The sequence below is a fragment of the Poecilia reticulata genome, chromosome 8 (assembly GCF_904066995.2).
Source record: "Poecilia reticulata chromosome 8, P_reticulata-male-v2, whole genome shotgun sequence".
Lineage (NCBI taxonomy): Eukaryota > Metazoa > Chordata > Actinopteri > Cyprinodontiformes > Poeciliidae > Poecilia > Poecilia reticulata.
Window position 1 is genome coordinate 17,814,131 of NC_088837.1, and position 15,915 is coordinate 17,830,045.

Genomic DNA, 15,915 nt, shown 5'->3' on the forward strand with positions numbered 1-15,915 from the left:
ACGGTCAGGATCTCAAACGGACCGATAAACCTGGGAGAGAGCTTCTTAGAGAGGGACTTCAGAGGTATGTCCCTCGTGGACAGCCATACCTTCTGGCCCACAGCATAAGCAGGTGCAGGGGTCCTTCTGCGGTCGGCCAGACGTTTATTTTGTGCGGCTGTATTGTTGAGTGCAGTGATAGTGTCTTTCCAGATCTTATTGCAACGGCGAATGTGGTGTTGAACAGAAGTTACCGCAGTCTTGTCTTCGTCCGCGGCTAGCAGAGGCGGCTGGTAGCCCAGGGAAACCTCAAACGGGGATAAACCAGTAGCCGCGGACACATGACTGTTGTGGGCGTACTCCACCCAAGGGAGGTACTGGGCCCAATCTTCGGGGTTGGCAGAGGAGATACAACGAAGGGTAGCCTCCATTTCTTGATTCATCCTCTCCGTTTGTCCATTGGTCTGTGGGTGATAACCAGAGGAGAGAACAGGTCTTGCCCCTAGGGCGGCACAGAACTGTTTCCAAACCTGAGAGATGAATTGTGGGCCACGGTCCGAAAGGATTTCCTGGGGTACGCCGTGCAGCTTGAACACATGCTTAAAAAGTATGAGGGCTGTTTGAGCGGAGGTGGGTAGCTTGCGGAGAGGGATGAGGTGGCAGGCTTTAGAAAAACGGTCTATGATGGTGCAAATGGTGGTCATACCCTTAGAGGGTGGTAGTCCTGTGACAAAGTCGATAGCGACATGTGACCATGGTCGTCTAGGGACAGGCAGGGGTTGTAGTAAGCCGGAGGGTGGTTGATGGGAAGATTTATTTCGAGAACAGATGGGGCAGGCCAGAACGAACTCTTTGACGTCCTTATGAACGGACCCCCACCAAAATCTTCGGTTGACCAACCCAATAGTGCGGCTTACCCCTGGGTGTCCAGAAAATCTGGACGCGTGGATCCATTGTAGGAAGCGGGCTCTAACGGACGTGGGAACATATATCCTACCGGGGGGACAGGTCTCTGGGGGTGGCTCGTGCCGTTGGGCTTGACAAATGACATCCTCAATCTCCCAAGTGAGGACCCCGACCGTGCAGCTAGGGGTAGCAGAGGTGCCGGTTCCTCCTCAGAGTCGTCAGGGGTGTAGAGTCTGGAGAGAGCGTCTGGCTTAACATTCTTAGAACCTGGGCGGTAGGAGATGGAAAGGTTAAACCGGGAGAAAAACACTGACCAGCGGGACTGACGAGGGTTATTTTGTTTGGCTGACTGAAGATAAGCGAGGTTTTTGTGGTCGGTCCAGACCACAACGGGGTGTTCTGCTCCCTCCAGCCAGTGGCGCCATTCCTCCAGAGCTAGCTTTATAGCTAGCAGCTCTCGATCTCCCACGTCATAATTTCGTTCTGCGGGTGACAATCTGCGAGAGAAGAAGGCACATGGGTGAGACTTATCATCGCTGGGGGAGACCTGGGACAGGACGGCCCCCACTCCGGAGTCAGAGGCGTCGACTTCTAATATGAATTGTCTGGTGGGATCAGGCTGGATGAGGATAGGTGCGTTGGCAAACAGTGATTTTAACAGAGTGAAAGCCCCTTCGGCTTCAGGCGTCCAAGAAAATGTTGTCTTGGAGGAGGTTAGTGCTGTTAATGGGGCGGCCGTCTGACTGTAGTTACGTATAAAACGGCGGTAAAAATTGGCAAACCCTAGGAACCGCTGTAACTGCTTCCGAGTCTCCGGCCTGGGCCACTCCAACACCGCTTTTATTTTGTCCTCCGACGGCCTTATCTGTCCACCCTCGAGGACATATCCGAGGAAGGTCACTGATGGCTGATGGAACTCGCATTTCTCTGCCTTGACGTAGAGTCGGTTCTCCAGAAGACGCTGGAGGACCTGGCGGACGTGCAGTTTATGTTCTCTTAGGGAGCTGGAATAAATCAAAATGTCATCCAAGTAGACAAAAACAAAGTCATTTATGAAATCTCTTAGAACATCGTTTACCAGGGCTTGGAAAAAGGCAGGTGCGTTCGAGAGGCCAAAGGGCATGACCAAATACTCAAAATGCCCCATGGGCGTCTTAAAGGCGGTTTTCCATTCATCTCCTTTTCTAATGCGAAGAAGGTGGTAGGCATTCCTAAGGTCTAGTTTGGAAAACACAGTAGTACCCTGAACCGGTTCGAAGGCTGATGAGAGAAGTGGAAGAGGATATTTATTTTTTATGGTGATTTGATTCAAACCTCTGTAATCTATGCATGGTCGTAAGGAACCGTCTTTCTTTCCAACAAAGAAAAATCCAGCACCAAGGGGCGAGGTAGATGAACGAATTATGCCTGCCGCTAGTGAATCGTTAATGTACTTTTCCATGACTTGTCGTTCGGGACGCGAGATATTATAAAGACGGCTGTTGGGCAAAGGTGCCCGGGCAGGAGGTCGATAGCACAGTGATAGGGACGGTGAGGTGGCAGCGATAAGGCCTTATCCCTACTGAACACTGGGGCAAGATCATGGTACTCGACGGGGACAGCGGAGAGATCAGGGGGTTCACTTTCAGGGTTCTCGCGAGATGTGGTGCTTGAGGGAACTGCTGAATACAGACATTTAGCATGGCAGTTGGGAGACCAAGATTCGACATGTGCCTTGACCCAATTTATGTGTGGGTTGTGGGCAACTAACCAGTTATGGCCCAGCACAATGGGTGAACTGGTAGCACAAAAGACAAAGAGTGAGATGTCTTCTGAGTGGTTACCGGAGATGATGAGGCGGACAGGCTCGGTCTTGTGTGTGATCGGTGGTAAGGATTCCCCATTGAGAGCGGCGACTCGGAGAGGAACCGGAAGAGGATCTGTCTGAATGTTCATCTGTTTAACAAGGGAAGCGTCGATTAGATTTTGCTCACAACCAGAATCTATGAGAGCGGATAGGGGAAGGGAGAGATGATCCTTTATTATGGTAGCTGGGAGAAGTAGACGAGCTTGAGTGGTGTTTGTCGGGTCCGGCAGTCTCCTCGTCATTACTGACGGACCTGGGGGTTTAAACGGACAGGGCAATTAGCAATGAAGTGTCCTGACTCACCACAATAGAGGCACAGGCGCGAGTTCAACCGCTTTCGTCTCTCCTCCGGGGTCAGGCGAGTGTGTCCCAGCTGCATGGGTTCCGGTTCAGGAACTGATGGTAATGCTGAGGCAGTTGACGGACCCTGAGGGTGAAAGCTGCGGCGAGTTCTTTCCCTCACTCTTGATCTTATACGGTTGTCTAATTTTATGGTTAAACCGATAAAATCCTCTAAAGACTCGGGTTCGTCGAGAGTAGCCAATTCGTCTTTTATTTGGTCGTTTAACGCGTGAAAAAATGCGCTCTTAAGCGCGGCTGCGTCCCAACCGGAAGCGGCAGCCTTGATTCTGAAATCAATAGCAAATTCAGAAACAGTTCTTTGACCCTGTTTGAGGGTCCATAACTCACGGGAAACTGAGGTCTTGTCGGTGTCTCTGCAAAAAACCTGCTTGAAATCTTTCAAAAATTCAGGAAACGTACATCCAAAGTTAGTGGGGGAAGGAAAATTGGCTTCTGCCCACTCCAGGGCTCGTCCGGTCAACAAGGACAGCATGTACGCTATCTTGGCGTCGTCATGGCGGAAACTTTGAGGTGAATGATTAAATATAATTCCGCATTGTAAAATGAACCCTTTACATTTCTTCACCTCCCCGGAGAATTTATCGGGTGCTGGGGGACGTACCTCGGAAAATGCGGAGGCGGTGGATGAACTCTGAACCTCCAGAGACGGGGGCGGCATACTTGGACCCTGTGGAGCTGGAGCTTGGAGAAAGTTTGAAAGATCAGTTAAGCGGCGATTTGTTTCAGCTTGTTGGGAGCCCAGCTCACGCAGAGCGGTGTGATGCGATTGTATGAGTTCTTGTTGTTCTGACAACGCTCTCCTGATAGCGTCTACTGGGGTTAACTGTTGGCCTGAGTGTTCTGTCATGTTTTGTTCCAGTTGACGAACCCACATGAAAGAACACAATCAGGAGAACACGTTTCAAAACAATAATCTGTTTATTGTACAGGGGAGGGGAAATGGAGTGAATGTGGGACAGGACTCGGGAAGGGAACCACCAGATCAGCCACTGTTGGTGAGAGGGAGAGGTGAGGCGAGGTCAAATCGAGGTGCGGTGGAAAATGGCGGGAGCTTACTTTGAGCAGAGGGAATGACTCGTAGGAGCAGACCGCGATCTGGAAGCGGACGGGAGATCCTGGGGTCCGCGGAAGGACGGCCAGGTAGGTGGCTGTGTGGAAGGCGAGCTGACGGTCGACAATAGCCCAGTGGTGAGCGCTCCGTGGAGTCACAGCTTCATCCGGCGTGAGCCGTGCGACACCGGGGAATCTAAGGAGGACGAAGGACCAGGAGGGGAGTGTTCGGGGGCTGGCTCCACTTAGTAATTCCAAGGGCGTCGTGGAGATGTCCGCGGAAAACTTGCAGGCGTTCGCTTTAACTCCACACAGGGAAACGCTGGAAAACCTCGGGACACAAACCTGACAAGGAGAACAAACATAAGTAGAGTAACTTCAGGAGCTAACTCGAGGACCTCTCGCTGGAACGTAACGTTACCATGTAACACAAACACTCAGGCGCCGAAGTGTCAGCTCGCCGCTGTTAAGTAGCCACAGAATCAGTCTGCTAATGCACCGCAGGTGTGTCTCCAGTCTGCTCCAGGGGCTCTGCTCACCGGTGGCATCTGGTGGGGAATTGAGGAAGCGGCAAAACTTCCCCAAAACAAAGAAAAACAACCAAAACAAAAACAAAACAGAATCCAGCCTGACAAAAACCCTCCAATGTGGTTGAATGAAAACAAGACATTAGCCAAAAATTCCTCTGAGCAAACAGAAATGTGAGTTTATCATAAATGCTAAATAATGCTTGTTGCTGCCATGAAAACACGATCCACTTATGTGGTTTATTCGGAAATCACTTTGTTCACAGGTTCGGTTCCTCTAATGATTCTTTAGATGAGCTTACCTTCTCGAGTCACGACTCAATTAATACAAAAAGTTTAGCAGCTGGGGGTGTAAAGCAGTTGTAAAACGACTCCAAATTTTCCTTTACAGAAGTGCTGACTAAATTAAACACTGGAGGTGCAGATCTTGCCAGCAGATATTGATGCCATATGGCCTTCGCGTTTAAGGATTTCGATTTACTGTCAGCTAAGACTAAGCCAAAGCAGTCTCTGCTAAAGCCATCGGACAAAACAAGTCAGGAGACTCTGTCAGGATTTTAATTATCTACAGGATAAAAAAAAAAAATGAAAACATGTTTCAAATGAAGAATTAACTGGAACTATTTCGATTTGATTTCATTTCACTTTCTTAGACTTGATTAATTTATACATGAACCCCTTTTTCCATTAGTGTTTCCTAAAAAGATCAAAAAGAAAAGTAATACGTTTACTGCGAGTTACATGCGCGGGAGTAAATTAAAATTCACCGGGTAAATATCCTAGCAACATCTGTCATCCCAGCAAAAGGGGGAATTTTATTAAGAACAGCATTAGCCGAATCATAAATCACAGTGCAAAAACTAAATTGGAGCGTGTGAAAATGGACAGATTGCGGGATTTTGTCAGGCAGTGCAAATGAGCTGTTCTCGAAAGTGGGTGGCTCAAAATTAAAGTTGCAATAAAGAAAACAGATGCTGTGAGCAAAGTGTAAACACGGCCTTTGTTGCAGCAGAGAATTCATCTGCAATGGAAATGTAGAGATAAATATGAGAGGTGAAAGAAGAGGTTCTAACGAGCAGCTGAGCAAGAGAAGGGAGGCTGATGAAATGATTAAGAGTATTCAAAGGGATAAAAAGACAAGAAATTAGGTCATTATCTAACCCCAAGAGCCAAATGTGCATTTATTTAAAATTCCTGCACATTCATTTTTATTTTACTCAGCTTCTGGTGGGAAAATTGTACAATTTGTTATATTCATGAATAATGTTACAACTGACCTCTGTCTTATTACCTCTGTCTTCAACAGACACTTTCCCATAAAACACTGCAGTGACATTTACTACCAAAACCAGTCAAGGTGAAAAAAAACAAGCAGAATGCTTCAGAGACGTACGTGAAATATCACAAAGAAAACATGCCCAGAAACACCAATAAGATAAAAAAAATATGTTTTCACTTGTATTTCCTCCTTCAAAGTATATAGCACAGTAAATGAGTGTGATTTTATTGAGTAGTGTTTCTAGGCTTCTGTCAGATGAAAGAAGGGGAAAGTGAGAGATGAAGACAAACTGAGGCAGTCATGCAACTCTAATATTGCCACTGCGAAGCAAATCTCTGGAGCTTTATTACAAAACTCCAAAAGCAACAACTCACCTACGTGGAAACAACCAGGCTGTGCAGGCTTTTCCCATCAAATTTCCTTCCTCCCATCTGATCATGCTACCTGCTCTATTCCTTATGTTATGCTATATACATAGTTTTCTTCAAGCTGTTTCATCCCTGCTTTGCAAACCCTACGTGTGACAGTCTTATTTGTTCTCCAGTGTTGTCAGCAAAGCAGCAACCCCCGTGTGGGTCACAGCTTTGTGTTTGAACTCGTGCCTCCCTGTCTGACAGTCTGAAAAAAAAGGGGGCCAAAACAGAAAGCAGAGAAAGAATTGGTGGTCTTTTTTATGTTCAACAGGAAGAAAGCCTGTGAAGGCACATGGGGGGCACAGAGGCAGAATAACTGGAGAAAATCTCACAGCCCTTTGCCGTCTAAAAGAAGGAAGCCGGTTCAGCCAGCTGCAGAATGCTCATCCACTTCCACAGCAGGTTCCACAGCAGCTCTTTTCCAACCGTCAGTCTCACTAAGACACAGAACCTGACAGCAGCTGACAGTTTCTGCAACAGGAAGCCGTGCAAAGGAACACAGAGCATATGTTTTCTGTGCACAGGTCTGGCATGTGCACATCCATGCATAAAACAAGGCTGACAGCTATAAACTGATGTGCTAGAGGAGTGTATAATTAAAGTCCTGCTACAGCTGAAGCTAAAACTCCATTCATGTCCGTTTAACTCGAGCTCCAAACAGACAGTGCGTGCAAACCATAGCACTTCCCTTTGTGTTGGTTAAAAGGGCCGATGTAAACAGCGTCCTATGCACCACAGGTTTAAGAATATAACTATAGGATGCAGAGGCTTCAGTGTGAACCGGAATGCTGCATCCCGATGGAGCGAGAGCCTGGGGTCATCCTGCATCCTGATCTTTATTACAGATGGAGGACATCTCTCTAAAGGTTCCAGCTTCATAAAGCCTTTTAATCACCCCTTTCTCTTCTACACGTAATCAAAAACAACTGACAACATCAGAATTAAACATCAGCCATCTAAGATTTTCCATATTAACACTATAAAGCAACTGTTCTTTTCTGGCTAAAATGTACAAATGGTCACTAGCCTTGGTCTTGGTAAAAAATGGCCGAGACAAATATTGCACTCCTTTCAGTAAATTGTGATGAGGTCAATCACACCCATTTTGTCACACTACAGAAGAAGACAGGGAAGGTTTGTTTCCATATATGCTGGTTGTGGTAAACTGAACTTATGAAAGAATTTATGAGTTGCTATAATCCTGAGAAACGAAAAAGGACAATGACCGAATGCGTGACCTTGTCTGAATAAACATGAAAATGGTTGTGTTGCCTAGCAACCAAAAGAGTCAACATGCTGAAATTTGCAAAGGCAAAAACTCTCAGTTTTACCTCTGGTGCAGCACTGTGATGAATGAGGATTCTTCCCTTGCTGCTTGAGCTGCTTGCATTCCTTACTTTTGGGAATATGGCTTCTCTGCTCCGGTTCAGCAAATACAAAAACTGCCTAGACATTAAGCAGTCCAAGTTGCTTCTACTGTAACTCCAGACTGAGGCTCTCATCAGGAGCAAAACATACTCAGTTATCCCTTTATTTCCACTTAATTCAACCTTATGAAGAAAGTGTGCAGAGTACAACACCTTGGTGTACGTAGTTACAGAAAGAAAATCAGATGAAAACTTGTAAATGAGAATTTATATATTTATAAATGTCTCTTATGTGTATTCTTTGAACAATGTTTCAAAGAATACGTAAAAAATTACATGATTTTGATTTTTAAAAATACTTGGCTATATTTGCCATTTATTATTTATCTTTATTACTTAATGTATAGAGTGTATATCAACATAGCTATGCTATTATGCTTCCATGAACAAGCTGTAGGATAGGTCTGTGGGCTATACAAAACATGTTCATTACATTTTTTCACCCGATCAGTTCTGCCTGTTTTGAGCTCATTAAAGAGTGCGCTATTTTAGGACTACATCACTTTTAATGCAAATACGCTGCTGCTAGCCAAAACCTCCCAACTTAGTGTTTTCATTAGATCCTCAGACAAGTAAAAAAGGCTACAGGCATGGTGGCACCATACATCTTTCGCCCTGAAGCAGACCCAAAACACAATAATTCAGCACAAAAACGTTTTTGGGTTTTTTTGTTGTTTTGTTTTTGGTTCCACAAATGCAATTTTTAATGTATGAGGTTAGCACTTCTCTCCACATGTAAAATAGATAAATAAAAGGGACAATGTCAGTAATATCCAGGTGTTTGATATGTTTTCACAAGCACACTGTCAGGCTGGATTCTGTTTTGTTTTTGTTTTGGTTGTTTTTCTTTGTTTTGGGGAAGTTTTGCCGCTTCCTCAATTCCCCACCAGATGCCACCGGTGAGCAGAGCCCCTGGAGCAGACTGGAGACACACCTGCGGTGCATTAGCAGACTGATTCTGTGGCTACTTAACAGCGGCGAGCTGACACTTCGGCGCCTGAGTGTTTGTGTTACATGGTAACGTTACGTTCCAGCGAGAGGTCCTCGAGTTAGCTCCTGAAGTTACTCTACTTATGTTTGTTCTCCTTGTCAGGTTTGTGTCCCGAGGTTTTCCAGCGTTTCCCTGTGTGGAGTTAAAGCGAACGCCTGCAAGTTTTCCGCGGACATCTCCACGACGCCCTTGGAATTACTAAGTGGAGCCAGCCCCCGAACACTCCCCTCCTGGTCCTTCGTCCTCCTTAGATTCCCCGGTGTCGCACGGCTCACGCCGGATGAAGCTGTGACTCCACGGAGCGCTCACCACTGGGCTATTGTCGACCGTCAGCTCGCCTTCCACACAGCCACCTACCTGGCCGTCCTCCCGCGGACCCCAGGATCTCCCGTCCGCTTCCAGATCGCGGTCTGCTCCTACGAGTCATTCCCTCTGCTCAAATGGCTGATCTGGTGGTTCCCTTCCCGAGTCCTGTCCCACATTCACTCCATTTCCCTTCCCCTGTACAATAAACAGATTATTGTTTTGAAACGTGTTCTCCTGATTGTGTTCTTTCATGTGGGTTCGTCAACTGGAACAAAACATGACAGAACACTCAGGCCCACAGTTAACACCAGTAGACGCTATCAGGAGAGCGTTGTCAGAACAACAAGAACTCATACAATCGCATCACACCGCTCTGCGTGAGCTGGGCTCCCAACAAGCTGAAACAAATCGCCGCTTAACTGATCTTTCAAACTTTCTCCAAGCTCCAGCTCCACAGGGTCCAAGTATGCCGCCCCCGTCTCTGGAGGTTCAGAGTTCATCCACCGCCTCCGCATTTTCCGAGGTACGTCCCCCAGCACCCGATAAATTCTCCGGGGAGGTGAAGAAATGTAAAGGGTTCATTTTACAATGCGGAATTATATTTAATCATTCACCTCAAAGTTTCCGCCATGACGACGCCAAGATAGCGTACATGCTGTCCTTGTTGACCGGACGAGCCCTGGAGTGGGCAGAAGCCAATTTTCCTTCCCCCACTAACTTTGGATGTACGTTTCCTGAATTTTTGAAAGATTTCAAGCAGGTTTTTTGCAGAGACACCGACAAGACCTCAGTTTCCCGTGAGTTATGGACCCTCAAACAGGGTCAAAGAACTGTTTCTGAATTTGCTATTGATTTCAGAATCAAGGCTGCCGCTTCCGGTTGGGACGCAGCCGCGCTTAAGAGCGCATTTTTTCACGCGTTAAACGACCAAATAAAAGACGAATTGGCTACTCTCGACGAACCCGAGTCTTTAGAGGATTTTATCGGTTTAACCATAAAATTAGACAACCGTATAAGATCAAGAGTGAGGGAAAGAACTCGCCGCAGCTTTCACCCTCAGGGTCCGTCAACTGCCTCAGCATTACCATCAGTTCCTGAACCGGAACCCATGCAGCTGGGACACACTCGCCTGACCCCGGAGGAGAGACGAAAGCGGTTGAACTCGCGCCTGTGCCTCTATTGTGGTGAGTCAGGACACTTCATTGCTAATTGCCCTGTCCGTTTAAACCCCCAGGTCCGTCAGTAATGACGAGGAGACTGCCGGACCCGACAAACACCACTCAAGCTCGTCTACTTCTCCCAGCTACCATAATAAAGGATCATCTCTCCCTTCCCCTATCCGCTCTCATAGATTCTGGTTGTGAGCAAAATCTAATCGACGCTTCCCTTGTTAAACAGATGAACATTCAGACAGATCCTCTTCCGGTTCCTCTCCGAGTCGCCGCTCTCAATGGGGAATCCTTACCACCGATCACACACAAGACCGAGCCTGTCCGCCTCATCATCTCCGGTAACCACTCAGAAGACATCTCACTCTTTGTCTTTTGTGCTACCAGTTCACCCATTGTGCTGGGCCATAACTGGTTAGTTGCCCACAACCCACACATAAATTGGGTCAAGGCACATGTCGAATCTTGGTCTCCCAACTGCCATGCTAAATGTCTGTATTCAGCAGTTCCCTCAAGCACCACATCTCGCGAGAACCCTGAAAGTGAACCCCCTGATCTCTCCGCTGTCCCCGTCGAGTACCATGATCTTGCCCCAGTGTTCAGTAAGGATAAGGCCTTATCGCTGCCACCTCACCGTCCCTATGACTGTGCTATCGACCTCCTGCCCGGGGCACCTTTGCCCAACAGCCGTCTTTATAATATCTCGCGTCCCGAACGACAAGTCATGGAAAAGTACATTAACGATTCACTAGCGGCAGGCATAATTCGTTCATCTACCTCGCCCCTTGGTGCTGGATTTTTCTTTGTTGGAAAGAAAGACGGTTCCTTACGACCATGCATAGATTACAGAGGTTTGAATCAAATCACCATAAAAAATAAATATCCTCTTCCACTTCTCTCATCAGCCTTCGAACCGGTTCAGGGTACTACTGTGTTTTCCAAACTAGACCTTAGGAATGCCTACCACCTTCTTCGCATTAGAAAAGGAGATGAATGGAAAACCGCCTTTAAGACGCCCATGGGGCATTTTGAGTATTTGGTCATGCCCTTTGGCCTCTCGAACGCACCTGCCTTTTTCCAAGCCCTGGTAAACGATGTTCTAAGAGATTTCATAAATGACTTTGTTTTTGTCTACTTGGATGACATTTTGATTTATTCCAGCTCCCTAAGAGAACATAAACTGCACGTCCGCCAGGTCCTCCAGCGTCTTCTGGAGAACCGACTCTACGTCAAGGCAGAGAAATGCGAGTTCCATCAGCCATCAGTGACCTTCCTCGGATATGTCCTCGAGGGTGGACAGATAAGGCCGTCGGAGGACAAAATAAAAGCGGTGTTGGAGTGGCCCAGGCCGGAGACTCGGAAGCAGTTACAGCGGTTCCTAGGGTTTGCCAATTTTTACCGCCGTTTTATACGTAACTACAGTCAGACGGCCGCCCCATTAACAGCACTAACCTCCTCCAAGACAACATTTTCTTGGACGCCTGAAGCCGAAGGGGCTTTCACTCTGTTAAAATCACTGTTTGCCAACGCACCTATCCTCATCCAGCCTGATCCCACCAGACAATTCATATTAGAAGTCGACGCCTCTGACTCCGGAGTGGGGGCCGTCCTGTCCCAGGTCTCCCCCAGCGATGATAAGTCTCACCCATGTGCCTTCTTCTCTCGCAGATTGTCACCCGCAGAACGAAATTATGACGTGGGAGATCGAGAGCTGCTAGCTATAAAGCTAGCTCTGGAGGAATGGCGCCACTGGCTGGAGGGAGCAGAACACCCCGTTGTGGTCTGGACCGACCACAAAAACCTCGCTTATCTTCAGTCAGCCAAACAAAATAACCCTCGTCAGTCCCGCTGGTCAGTGTTTTTCTCCCGGTTTAACCTTTCCATCTCCTACCGCCCAGGTTCTAAGAATGTTAAGCCAGACGCTCTCTCCAGACTCTACACCCCTGACGACTCTGAGGAGGAACCGGCACCTCTGCTACCCCCTAGCTGCACGGTCGGGGTCCTCACTTGGGAGATTGAGGATGTCATTTGTCAAGCCCAACGGCACGAGCCACCCCAGAGACCTGTCCCCCGGTAGGATATATGTTCCCACGTCCGTTAGAGCCCGCTTCCTACAATGGATCCACGCGTCCAGATTTTCTGGACACCCAGGGGTAAGCCGCACTATTGGGTTGGTCAACCGAAGATTTTGGTGGGGGTCCGTTCATAAGGACGTCAAAGAGTTCGTTCTGGCCTGCCCCATCTGTTCTCGAAATAAATCTTCCCATCAACCACCCTCCGGCTTACTACAACCCCTGCCTGTCCCTAGACGACCATGGTCACATGTCGCTATCGACTTTGTCACAGGACTACCACCCTCTAAGGGTATGACCACCATTTGCACCATCATAGACCGTTTTTCTAAAGCCTGCCACCTCATCCCTCTCCGCAAGCTACCCACCTCCGCTCAAACAGCCCTCATACTTTTTAAGCATGTGTTCAAGCTGCACGGCGTACCCCAGGAAATCCTTTCGGACCGTGGCCCACAATTCATCTCTCAGGTTTGGAAACAGTTCTGTGCCGCCCTAGGGGCAAGACCTGTTCTCTCCTCTGGTTATCACCCACAGACCAATGGACAAACGGAGAGGATGAATCAAGAAATGGAGGCTACCCTTCGTTGTATCTCCTCTGCCAACCCCGAAGATTGGGCCCAGTACCTCCCTTGGGTGGAGTACGCCCACAACAGTCATGTGTCCGCGGCTACTGGTTTATCCCCGTTTGAGGTTTCCCTGGGCTACCAGCCGCCTCTGCTAGCCGCGGACGAAGACAAGACTGCGGTAACTTCTGTTCAACACCACATTCGCCGTTGCAATAAGATCTGGAAAGACACTATCACTGCACTCAACAATACAGCCGCACAAAATAAACGTCTGGCCGACCGCAGAAGGACCCCTGCACCTGCTTATGCTGTGGGCCAGAAGGTATGGCTGTCCACGAGGGACATACCTCTGAAGTCCCTCTCTAAGAAGCTCTCTCCCAGGTTTATCGGTCCGTTTGAGATCCTGACCGTCATCAGTCCCACCGCTGTCCGTCTCCGTCTACCCGCTTCCCTGCGCATCCATCCCACCTTCCATGTCTCTCAAATCAAGCCTGTCCGATTCAGTCCCTTGAGCCCTCCGGCCGAACCCCCTCCTCCCGCCCGTATCATTGATGGCCACCCGGCATACACCGTGCGCCGGATTGTTGACTCCCGTCGGCGAGGTCGTGGAGTTCAGTACCTCGTCGACTGGGAGGGTTACGGTCCGGAGGAACGCTCTTGGGTTCCCCGTTCCTTCATCCTTGACCCTTCCGTTATTAGGGATTATGTCGCCTCTCAGCCATCCACCTCCTCTCGGCCGCCAGGTGGCGTCCGTTGAGGGGGGGGTACTGTCAGGCTGGATTCTGTTTTGTTTTTGTTTTGGTTGTTTTTCTTTGTTTTGGGGAAGTTTTGCCGCTTCCTCAATTCCCCACCAGATGCCACCGGTGAGCAGAGCCCCTGGAGCAGACTGGAGACACACCTGCGGTGCATTAGCAGACTGATTCTGTGGCTACTTAACAGCGGCGAGCTGACACTTCGGCGCCTGAGTGTTTGTGTTACATGGTAACGTTACGTTCCAGCGAGAGGTCCTCGAGTTAGCTCCTGAAGTTACTCTACTTATGTTTGTTCTCCTTGTCAGGTTTGTGTCCCGAGGTTTTCCAGCGTTTCCCTGTGTGGAGTTAAAGCGAACGCCTGCAAGTTTTCCGCGGACATCTCCACGACGCCCTTGGAATTACTAAGTGGAGCCAGCCCCCGAACACTCCCCTCCTGGTCCTTCGTCCTCCTTAGATTCCCCGGTGTCGCACGGCTCACGCCGGATGAAGCTGTGACTCCACGGAGCGCTCACCACTGGGCTATTGTCGACCGTCAGCTCGCCTTCCACACAGCCACCTACCTGGCCGTCCTCCCGCGGACCCCAGGATCTCCCGTCCGCTTCCAGATCGCGGTCTGCTCCTACGAGTCATTCCCTCTGCTCAAATGGCTGATCTGGTGGTTCCCTTCCCGAGTCCTGTCCCACATTCACTCCATTTCCCTTCCCCTGTACAATAAACAGATTATTGTTTTGAAACGTGTTCTCCTGATTGTGTTCTTTCATGTGGGTTCGTCAACTGGAACAAAACATGACACACACTGCATCTTCTCAATCACTTCCAGCTTACTACAAGGACAAGAAGAGACCTCATTTAGCTACAGTGTTAGCTTGGGCTAAATGGCACAAGCAAACGCCGTTAGCTTGTGTTTTCCAGAACAAAAACACAAAACACACAACACATTATGTACTTACATCGTCACCATCTAGGGTTGCCGCCCGTCCCGTAAAATCGTCCCATATTTAGGTGGTAAATGTTACGTCCGGTATTGAACCGATACGGGACGCGATTCGTCCCGTATTTCTATTAATGTCCGATAGACACGCCTATCACACACATATCAACATTAAGTGCAACAACAATGACCAAAATAAAACACTGGTGTCAGGAGCTAAAGGACCCGAGAAGGCTACGGACCGACGCTGTTGTCACGGTTGCCTAGAAACGGACACTATGCAGCCGCGGAAAGGTGCTATCAACCCGGGTCTTTTTAAAACGTCCTTGACCCGATACTGCACCGTCCTTAGAAGCAAAACCTCTCGTAAAGATACATACGTGAGTGGGAATAATGTTTGAGAGGATGAATAAAGACAATTTAAAAAAATGTGTCCATCGTGGCGCAGTGTGATAGACAGGATCAGGAAATGAACTGTAGACGCGTTAGAACCAGAAATCAGCATCTCTTCATCCCTCAATCATCTCCTGAGGCTGATATGGTAGAACATTTTATTATTGATTAAGTGTTTTATTGTGCTTTTAGTTGGAAAAATTGGTTTGGTTATTTGCTTGTTAATTATATCAGCCAAAATAATACTAATGGTCATTTAAAGAACAAATCCTACAAATAGACATCAATATTTCCTACTTTAAAAGGTTTGTTAATGCTTTCTGTATGCTTTATTTTGAAATGCTGATATATTTTATGAATTCAGTGTTCAGTGGTCATTTAATGTATTATTAATGCACCAGACACAGACGTGCAGCCCAGGGGCGGTTCTAGATGGGGGCCAACGGGGTACCTAAGAAATTATACTAAATAAATGTCTTATGCTAATACTCAGTGATGGATTTTTTTAACCTTCACAATTTTACTTTGACAATGAATTAAATATTCTAGTGCTGCACTTTTAGCTGTAGAGATAGGATCACACTTTCCATCTGCCAGGGATCTTCAACCTGGATCTCTGGAGACAGATGTGGCTCTTTGGCTCATTTAATATATCAAATGAGGAAATTTTGCTCTGTTTTTTTATTTTTAGTTTGTTTAAAAAACACTGACTAAAATACTAGAATGTTCACCTAACTGTTATACTTGTGGCTGTCTGAGGATACATTTTGAATAATAAATCAGGTGTTGTGATCAGTTACTCTGTACTTAAGTAGTTTACCCAATGTATGTATGTATGTATGTATGTATGCATGCATGTATGTATGTATGTATGTATGTATGTATGTATGTATGTATGTATGTATGTATGTATGTATGTATGTATGTATGTATGTATGTATGTAT

At 47.5% G+C, this 15,915-nt stretch overlaps 2 long non-coding RNA genes across 11 annotated transcripts in view; both read right to left on the bottom strand.

Moving 5' to 3' along the window:
- LOC103468740 (uncharacterized) overlaps positions 1-15,511 on the bottom strand; it is a 138,304-nt gene extending 122,793 nt beyond the window's left edge. For all 9 annotated transcript variants that reach the window (XR_014088686.1, XR_014088685.1, XR_014088682.1 and 6 more), the window contains exon 1: positions 14,597-15,511. This is a non-coding gene — a long non-coding RNA (uncharacterized LOC103468740). The remainder of the gene's footprint in view (positions 1-14,596) is intronic.
- On the bottom strand, positions 3,994-4,778 carry LOC145552584 (uncharacterized). 2 transcript variants are annotated; one of them, XR_014088678.1, is made up of 3 exons: positions 4,566-4,775; positions 4,151-4,489; positions 3,994-4,083 (listed from the first exon to the last, which is right to left on the bottom strand). It is a non-coding gene; the product is annotated as an uncharacterized LOC145552584 (long non-coding RNA). The 2 variants fall into 2 exon arrangements; XR_014088677.1 differs by having other exon boundaries at positions 4,151-4,778.
- Positions 15,512-15,915: the final 404 nt, after the last annotated feature.